Source organism: Triticum dicoccoides, chromosome 5A (genome assembly GCF_002162155.2).
Source record: "Triticum dicoccoides isolate Atlit2015 ecotype Zavitan chromosome 5A, WEW_v2.0, whole genome shotgun sequence".
Lineage (NCBI taxonomy): Eukaryota > Viridiplantae > Streptophyta > Magnoliopsida > Poales > Poaceae > Triticum > Triticum dicoccoides.
In genome coordinates, this window is record NC_041388.1 from 418,889,417 (window position 1) to 418,899,415 (window position 9,999).

Here is a 9,999-nt window from a genome sequence, read left to right on the forward strand (position 1 = left end):
CTTCGGGCCGCACGGATGCGTAAAACCATACTGCTGCTTGTTTGTGTGTATTGAATTCTTGCTCAGGAGCGATGAACGCTGCCCGACCGAGCGTGAGAGTGTTCCTGGTGTTTCGAATGAGCCGAAACCCTTTTACGTTGCGCTCGGGCCTCCTTTTATACTTTCAAGGGGTCACCGACAGGTGGCAACGTAGACTAGAAGGGTAAAAATGGAAAAGGATGCGGTAGGTGCAGCTACCGCTACTGTGGACACAGTGCACCCTACCTAACTCTGACAGCAGGGGACAAGGTCATTGAATGCCTGTCTGAGTTGCCTAAACAGTGCAAAAAGTGACCGTTAGGAGCGCCACTGTTTGCCACGATGGCCTTCTCTTCATCTCCGCTTGCCACCGCGCACCCCTAGCTGCACGGCCTCCTGCCACGTGTGCTTGGGAGAGTCCTAGAGCGACACGTTAGCAGGTGTGCTGGAGCGCGGGCACGAAGTGAGGGTTTCCCGCGGCAAGCTCCTTGCCGCGGTCGTCGTCTTGTCGTGTTTGGGAGCTTGTTGCTCACCGGGCCTTGCCGGGACGCAGGGCGCGTCGCAGCAAGCTTTCTTGGTATGCCTTGAGTGGCCTTCCCGGCAAGCTCCTCTTGCCGGGGTCTTGTCTCTTCCCGACAAGATCCTCTTGCCGGGGCCTGGGTTGGCCTTCCCGGCAAGCTCCTCTTGCCGGGGCCTTGGTTGGCCTTCCCGGCAAGCTCCTCTTGTCGGGGCCTTGGTTTGAGTACTTTGTTCTTGAATGGTCTTCAAGGGAACCACGGAGGGTCTTGGCGGTCACCCGGCAAGCCTTGCCGCGGGATGCTGCGACCGCCCGTGCACAAGTTCGGGGTACTAGGGTACCCCTACTCTAGTACACCGACAGGAGCCCCCGGGCCTGGGCCAGACACGGTGCCGACCGCTGTTGGGCCAGGCCCAAAACAGTGCACGGGCACGCGCGGCCTAGGTCACGCCGCATATCTCTCCGCTCCCACTGCACACGCCCAGAACGGCACGCGTCAAACGCGGCGTCGTGGGTGACGCGGGCGGCGTGCGCGGGGCTAAGCCCCTCGAGCATGCATCAGGCCACGATGATGGGGACGGTTCACGCCCTCCTCCCTAAACGGAGGTAGGCGTGGGGGTGTGGTGCATTTACTGGACGGGGCCGGTGCGCGGTTTTCGGGACGTCCACTCCCCGCGATCACGAGGCGGAGCGAGGCCGCCTCATCCGTCGCCTTGGTTCTGCATCCCCGCCACGCGGCTCCCATGCGCTTGGGGTCACGGACGGTGGAAGTGGGAAACTGGGCCGTCGCGAGCAGAGGCAGCGGGTTGGCCCCGACTCCCTGCTCTTCCCGTGCCTTGATTCGCTGAGCGGGGCGGCCGAGCCCCCACCTCGCTCCTTTATAAAGAGCGGGAGGGGAGCACAGAAACCCGCACTCTCTCATCTCCTCCTTTCTTCAGCTTCTGCTCCCCTTTCTCTCATTCGCCAGGGTGAACGAGGTCAAAAGGGTTGACGGCGGTCGCGTAGATTAGGCCGTCCGTTTTCTTCTTTTCTTGTCGCTGCCAGTCATGTCATGGGAACACTTTATTAGAGGCGCAACAAGTTATTTTTGTAATATAACTCTATCTTAGGCAAAAAATTGCTGTGTTACTTCCTTTACTCGACTCTTGGCTTTGTATGGTTCTGCCCTACGCTTTCTAGGGAAACTTGCCGGCGCAGGCACCCTTGCCGCGAGCGCCGAGTGCGGAACTTCAGCAGCCTGCTGGCGGGGTCGCTACCGACAAGCAACCTTGTCGCAACTAGTTGCAGCTCACTTAAGTTGTTGAGCGGACTCGAAACAAAGTAAGGGCGCTAGCGGCTCACTTAAGTTGCTGAGCGGACTCGAAGCAAAGTAAGGGCGCTAGCATCTCACTTAAGTTGTTGAGCGGACTCGAAACAAAGTAAAGGCGCAACTAGCTACGAGTTGGTTCCTCCGCGCACAGGTTTTCCATACAAAGCACGGTCGTTCAAGGAAGATAACTCAAAAACTTAAAAAACTGATTGCTCAAACTTTACCAACTTAGCTTTTCTGTCGTCTGCTTCCCGGCAAGGATAAACTTTCTTGAACGGCCTGGTCCACACCATTATCTTCTCCTTCCCCCCCCCCCCCCGGTAAACCTTGTGGGCGAGGGAACCTTCCTTCTTTTGAGAAAGAAACAGAGAAATAAAGTAATGATATGGAGCCTTGGGCTCGTTATCGCTTACCGGGGTCTGATGCTGCACAAAGTGTCAGATAATATATGTGAAAAAAAGGATTATAGTATAAAAAAACTGACAAGATGTGCGGGGCACATGAACTTTACTGGTGCACGGGGTCTGCGCCCGGCTTTGTACAAAGGATTACATGCAACAGCGGCAAGACTTGTACAAAAGGTGGTTGCCGGAAAAGCTTCCGGCAACCGCGCCCTACGGGTAAAACTTACGAAAATGTTCAATGTTCCAGGAGTTGCTCACCGGAATGCCATCTTCGGTCTCAAGGCAGACAGCGCCGGGCCTAGTGACTCGTTTCACCCGATAAGGGCCTTCCCACTTCGGCGTCAACTTGTTGGAATTCTTGGCGGACTGAACACGCCGAAGAACAAGGTCGCCTTCCTCGAAGCTCCTGGCTTTAACTTTGCGGCTATGGTAGCGACGCAAAGCTTGCTGGTAGCGAGCGGCTCGCACAGCAGCCTGAAGACGGTCTTCCTCGAGGAGCAGCGCGTTATCTTGTCGCAGCTGCTCTTGCTCGAGCTCATCATAAGCGAGCACTCGAGGCGACCCGTAAACGAGTTCTGTGGGGAGAACTGCCTCCACTCCGTAGACTAGAGCGAAGGGTGTCTGGCCAGTGGCTCGATTTGGCGTCGTCCTGATCGACCAAAGAACCACCGGCAGCTCCTCGATCCAGTTTCTTCCGCACTTGTGCAGCCTGTCGAAAGTTCTGGTCTTGAGGCCCCGCAGCACTTCAGCGTTTGCCCTCTCCGCTTGACCGTTGCTTCTCGGGTGAGCAACAGAAGCGAAGCAGACCTTGGCGCCAAGATCTTGGACATACTGCATGAAGGTGCGGCTCGTGAATTGCGTGCCGTTGTCGGTGATGATCCTGTTAGGAACCCCGAAACGGCAAACAATCGACCTGAAGAACTTGACTGCTGACTGTGCTGTCACCTTCCTCACTGGTTCCACTTCCGACCACTTTGTGAACTTGTCGATTGCAACGTACAAGAACTCAAAGCCCTCGACAGCTCGGGGGAAAGGGCCGAGGATGTCGAGCCCCCAGACCGAAAATGGCCAGGATAAAGGGATCGTCTGGAGAGCTTGAGCTGGTTGGTGTATCTGCTTGGAATGGAACTGGCACGCTTCACACTTGGTTACTTGTGCAGTTGCATCCTGGAGGGCTGTCGGCCAGAAGAAGCCTTGTCGGAATGCTTTGCCGACAAGTGCTCTTGCGCCAATGTGGTGACCACATATGCCTCCATGTATCTCTGCCAACAGCTGTTGTCCATCTTCCCGGCGAATGCACTTCAATTTCACACCGTTGAGTCTTATTCTGTACAGTGTGTTGTCGACAAACTTGTACATACTTGACTGCCGGGCTACTCTTTTAGCTTCTTCTTGCTCTTCGGGAAGCTCTCCTGTCTGAAGGAAATGGACAATCTGTTGTGCCCATGCTGGAGCTTGTGGCTCGACAACAAGGACTAAAGGCACATCTGCTGCTGCGGGAACATCTGCTTCTACGGCAAGGACTTGCGGCCCTGCCGGAGCTTGATGTTCCCCGGCAAGCTTGCCGGAGCAAGACTTGTCGGGAGCGTCTGCTTCAACGAAACAAACCATAAGGCTTGCCGGAGCAGACTGCCCCTCAACACTCTTGGCGTCGATCTTGGGGACCTTCTTGGCGGCGGCTTCTCTTCGGCGCTCGATGCGGGTTCGAGCGTCTTCTTGTTGTCGTTCATGGAGAACTTGGCGCTGGTCGCGACGAGCTCGTGGGTCCGACGACGCGGTGGAGCCGCTGTCGGGGTGGTCCCGGCGAGTCGGCGATTTTGGCCTTCGTAGTGGAGAGTGCATGGAAGTCGCACCTCCCCCGGTCTTGTTGCCATTGTCTCGCGTCCGGCTTTCCTGCCGCGGCAGCGAGGTGCTTGGTTGCCGCGCAGTGTCGCCGTTGGCGAAGCCGATGAGGCTCTGGATAGTGGCCCTCCATTCGTCGGTCTTGTCCGCCGTCGGAGGATAGTCTAGGAGCAGTTGAGCTCGCGCCAAGGCTTCTGCTGGAGTGGTGGGCGGCGGAGGTGAACGGTGCGAGGAGTGGGGCGTGCTCGGACTCCTAACCACGTTAGAAGGAGCAGTGCCCCGTCCAGGCGACCGCACTTCCCTCGAGCCAGCATGTTGACGTGCATGTTGGTCTTGAGCGCCACGAGAACCACCAGCTTGATCTTGGCCCAGCGGACATATGGCGCTGCGAACGCCATGACGCTGCTGGTCCCGCGCCTCCTGAGAGGGGCGCGGTGCGCGCATGGACGCCGAGGTCTGTGCCGCCTTGTCCTTGGACTTGGCCGCACTGAGGGCTCCCTCGTCAACGCCTATTCTTCCGCCGGCGTCCACTCCACCACCCGTTTGCTCCGGAGGCGGTGAAAGCGACGCAGACGGAACAGCTGCCTCCGAATCCTTCTTCTTCGGTGGCATGTCGATGAAGACGATGAAGATTTAGCTCGCGTGCACGCCGGATCGGGTTCGCACAATCTCGACGCCCCCTACCTGGCGCGCCAAAGATGTCGGGGAAGCTGATCCACCAACACCTATGAGGACAGGGTCCCTTTCGGTTCGGAGGGGGGCGGAGGCCGCACAAAGAGCGGATCGAGGCAGTACACGCGAGCAGTTTTACCCAGCTTCGGGCCGCACGGATGCGTAAAACCCTACTGCTGCTTGTTTGTGTGTATTGAATTCTTGCTCAGGAGCGATGAACGCTGCCCGACCGAGCGTGAGAGTGTTCCTGGTGTTTCGGATGAGCCAAAACCCTTTTACGTTGCGCTCGAGCCTCCTTTTATACTTTCAAGGGGTCACCGACAGGTGGCAACGTAGACTAGAAGGGTAAAAATGGAAAAGGATGCGGTAGGTGCAGCTACCGCTACTGTGGACACAGTGCACCCTACCTAACTCTGACGGCAGGGGACAAGGTCATTGAATGCCTGTCTGAGTTGCCTAAACAGTGAAAAAAGTGACCGTTAGGAGCGCCACCGTTTGCCACGATGGCCTTCTCTTCATCTCCGCTTGCCACCGCGCACCCCTAGCTGCACGGCCTCCTGCCACGTGTGCTTGAGAGAGTCCTAGAGCGACACGTTAGCAGGTGTGCTGGAGCGCGAGCACGAAGTGGGGGTTTCCCGCGGCAAGCTCCTTGCCGCGGTCGTCGTCTTGTCGTGTTTGGGAGCTTGTTGCTCACCGGGCCTTGCCGGGACGCAGGGCGCGTCACGGCAAGCTTTCTTGGTATGCCTTGAGTGGCCTTCCCGGCAAGCTCCTCTTGCCGGGGTCTTGTCTCTTCCCAACAAGATCCTCTTGCCGGGGCCTGGGTTGGCCTTCCCGGCAAGCTCCTCTTGCCGGGGCCTTGGTTGGCCTTTCCGGCAAGCTCCTCTTGCCGGGGCCTTGATTTGAGTACTTTGTTCTTGAATGGTCTTCAAGGGAACCACGGAGGGTCTTGGCGGTCACCCGGCAAGCCTTGCCGCGGGATGCTGCGACCGCCCGTGCACAAGTTCGGGGTACTAGGGTACCCCTACTCTAGTACACCGACAACTTACTTGCCCAAAACATAATGTTTAGTTGCAGTTGAGCAAAGACAACTTGATCGTGTTCATAAGTTAAATCAACAATCTTGACAAACCTAGAATCTAAGGAATATATGCATTGCGATATGTTTTACTGTCCTGTTAAATTCCAAGGACCCTCTTTATCTTGAGGCTCGATCATTGTATATTGGTATTTTGTTGCTCTGTCACTAGAAGATGATGCCTACTTGTTTTCTAATTTGTATGATAAAACTGTAATATGTCATAAAAAAGCAGGTTTGGAAGAATGGTAATTTTCTAAAGCCAACTGTACAATAGTAATAAAAATTATCTAAATTATGGACAACAAATGCCAGAATGGAATAATAAGTAAATGTTCATTAACACTGTTAGCACATTTGTTGGAATATAGTGGTTGCTGTATGATCTAGAAGCATGTACTGCATTGTAACAATACAAGGCACGTGCTACTGTTTGACATGTGATCTTACATTGGTATTATTATCCCTGATTTTCTTTTAGCGACTGCTATATGATCTTTGAAGTATCTAATCCAACATTTATGGAGCATCAAGTGGCTGGGTTGAGAAGAAAAGTGTGTATTTGTTGGACCTACAAGACACAGAAATCTAACTGGCAACAAAATTATTTATATTTACGAATGCAGTAATATGCAATACTGATACTTACTGCTATCATACATAGTGTGCCGTGTTTTTTTAGAATTACTTATGTGTCATGTTGGAAACAAAGGTGCTGGTGCCTTTACGTGTTACTACTGCTTTATTGTTCATGTATAATGCCTTCACATATTTGTGCCAAGCTAACATTCAATATATATTACAAATAGACAGGCGCAGCAACGCGCGCCATCGATGATCTAGTGCCACTATCAAGATGCAACGCTAATCCTTAATAATCAAAAAACGATAGTATTTATATATGTATGTGAAACTGGCCTATAAAGAATGACTTAATGATCAAGCTGATTAATCATGGTAGATTTATGCTACTTTCAGAGATTGCACAAAGAATGAATTATTTTATTTGATCGCCCATCCACCACTTCAGCCATGTATGCACACGAAACCTGAGCGGCAATCATCCTCCAAATCCAATTCCATCCCACAGTTCTCCTTCAGATCTTTACACAAGGCATCTATTTTCTTATCTTTTAGGCGTCAATAATAATACCACATACTAACTCCTTGCTACACTGAAAGTGTTGAATTACATTGCCTTAATTTTCAGACCCTCTACGTGATGCTTTTTCATGCACACAATTCAGCATGTTTGGCAAGAGCGTCAATCAATCATACTCCTTGTGGACTAACATTGAGAAGCATAAAAACGGTAAAAGCTTTCACCAGATTAACATTGACTAAAGCATCTAATTTACTTAAGAAATTAAGACATAATATTTGACATGCGATACCAGTCCAATTTTTGTTGCAAAACTGCAGGATGTTTCAGGTCATCTAAATCAAAATAGATAAAATTAAAATCTTAATTAATATGATGACCCGAAGAAGGTGCCAAGCAAAGTATATAAGAATAACTTTATTGTCTGCTCCTATATCATGGCCGAGAATAGAAAGATATATGAAAAAGGAGGGTAGGAAGACTGAAGTAAAACAATAAGATCTGCTCAAAATTTTACCACATGTGGCAGAAGTCAATGAGCCTCCATAGCAAGCAGTGCTCTGCTGACTTGCTGAGTGTGCCGTCTGCAGCTAGGCTGCTAGGACCTCTGCGGGACTATAGTTAGTATTTTTTGGTCCACTTGCACTCATAGTTCTTCCACGAAATAGAAGCTTCCCACTGTGGCTCTATGCATGATCGATAGAATGCAGTAGCCAGTAATTGCATGTGATGGTAATTAGTCATGGTCTCACTGACTTTCTCCATTAAATTTCCATCGTTTGTGTCAAATGCCTAAGCATATAGTACAAATGCCCGTGCGTTGCAACGGCCGAACAAATTTGAACATGCTCCACGTTGCATTATACAACACTTCTTATATCTTAATGGCATTTTTCAAGATCTAATCCAGCTCCGCGGTTTCATCCGATGAAAGAGTAGTTGTGCATGGAATTGTCTTTCAAATTATTTTATTTGTTCTTGTTCAGAAAAACACCATTTTTTTGAAAAGGTTTTTTTTAAATAGAACATTTTTAAAAAGTGATTTGATTTTTTGGCGAAGAACAATTTTTGGAAAATTATAGTACATTTTTTTTTTTGCACTGACTTTGGGCATGGCCCAAGCAGAAGTATCATTCAGACAACATATGAGTTAACTGAAATAAAATTCAGACAGAGGGCTGAAATAAATCAAAATCTTATGTATGCTTCTGCTGTTAAACTCCAGATTGCTTGGAAAGTAAATATGAATACAATCTTGCTCTATTTTGCACGGCTCACTATTTCTAAATGTAGTCAAGACCTCACCTCAATATCACATCCTCACCTTAATACAATACCAGTACATCCATTTCCATCAAGATGGACAATGCTAACATAAGCAGAACATAATGTGACAAAAGCGACAACGAATGCACTATCTTTAGGATAGCATTCAGACATCATCGGGTCATCATCGGTGGATAATGTCAGTTCAAACATTTGAATTCCCGTGTCTGAAACTCTGCCATCGTCCTGCAGAGATTTGAGTCCCTGTAAAAGCAGCAGGATTTTTTTTTCCAGCGAAAATTACTTCTGCTCGCCAGACAAATATAGAAAATACAGTAAAAGCAGCCCAACGCAAGGTAATCCATCCAGGACCCTGGTATGTGCACTTCCTCGATGTGTTTCTGAACATGGGACGTGTTCCCGTCATCTAGGTTTCCTGTGCATTCGGCTCTTCGTTGAGTGAGTTCGTGGTTCAGTTTCCAGCTCCTTGGTACTTGTCAATCTACCGAGTACTGGCAGTCAACTGTGAAGATTCAAGACTAAGTTGGCTGGATTTATGTGCTTGATGCTACGTTTTGTTGTACTACATGGCCTTAATTGTTGTTTTCTTGGTGCAGACAAATGGAAATATAAATCAACCTGACTAGGCCGTATACTGATATACAACATCAATTCCGGCAAGGTGGAGCTACGCACTACCGCAGTTCTAATAGTCCACGCACTACCGCAATCTTATTACTTTTTTTGTACAAAATCTTATCTCTAACTTAGGTGTCTCCATCTTATCTAAGGGGTGTTTGGTTCAGGAACTTTTTAGTTCCAGAGACTAGAAAAAGTCCCTAAAAAATCCCTAGGAACCAAACGGGATGGACTTTTTCTACAGGGATTAAAAAAAGACTCTACTAGAAAGTCTTTTTTATTAGTCCCTGGGATTAGAAAAAGTCCTAGGACTTCTAAACCAAACACCCCCTAACCCACACACCTACCGCGGCACCGCCCCTCACTCACTCCCAGCAGCCGGCCTCGCCTAGTCCTCCAACAGTGCCGGGAGGCAACTCCTCTGTGCCCCGAGCCGCCTCCTCAAGCAGGCCAGCCAGAGCTGCCGCCCCTCTCCTCCAGCTTTTCCTTCTCCTTCTCTCTCTAATCTTCAATTTCCACAGGGAAGGGAGAGTTCGCCGCCTCCGGCAGCCTCTCTGTCGGCCTCGTGCTCCTCTGCCTCGATCTATCCGCCCCGCCGCCGGATCCAAGTCGGAACAGCCGGATCCGCCGCCCAGGCCACCAAGCGCCGCAGGAGGAGGACCAAGAGGAGCGCCCATTAGTCCATCTCGCTGGGTGCGCCCTTCTCGCTCGCGAAGCCGTCGTCCATCTCCTGGAGGTGCTGTCAGGCGGGCGTTGATGCTCCCCCCTCTCTCTCTCTCTCTCCAGGCCGACGACGACGAATGGGGCCGCCTTCTCATCCTCCGCCATCGACAAGGCCGCCGCCGTGCCGGACAGACGGCAGGGCTATGACCGGCTGAGGCCGGAGAGGGTTGCCGGCGACGCAGTCACAGAAGCGCGTGCTCGTGGCTGGCTATGGCGGACGGCGTAATCACCCTGCCTCCTCCACGCATGGTCTTCCTCCACCAATAGCGCGAGCGCTCGCGCTCGAGCCGCTCCATCCTCGCATCTGCTCCTCCCTACTTACGAGCACCTCCGCACCCATGGTCGACCGCCTCCCGTCGTCCTCTGCTTCGACAACCCCTTGGCTAGCCGATGCTGGTGCCTCCTTGCCTTCCCGCCGTCCTCTGCTCCGGC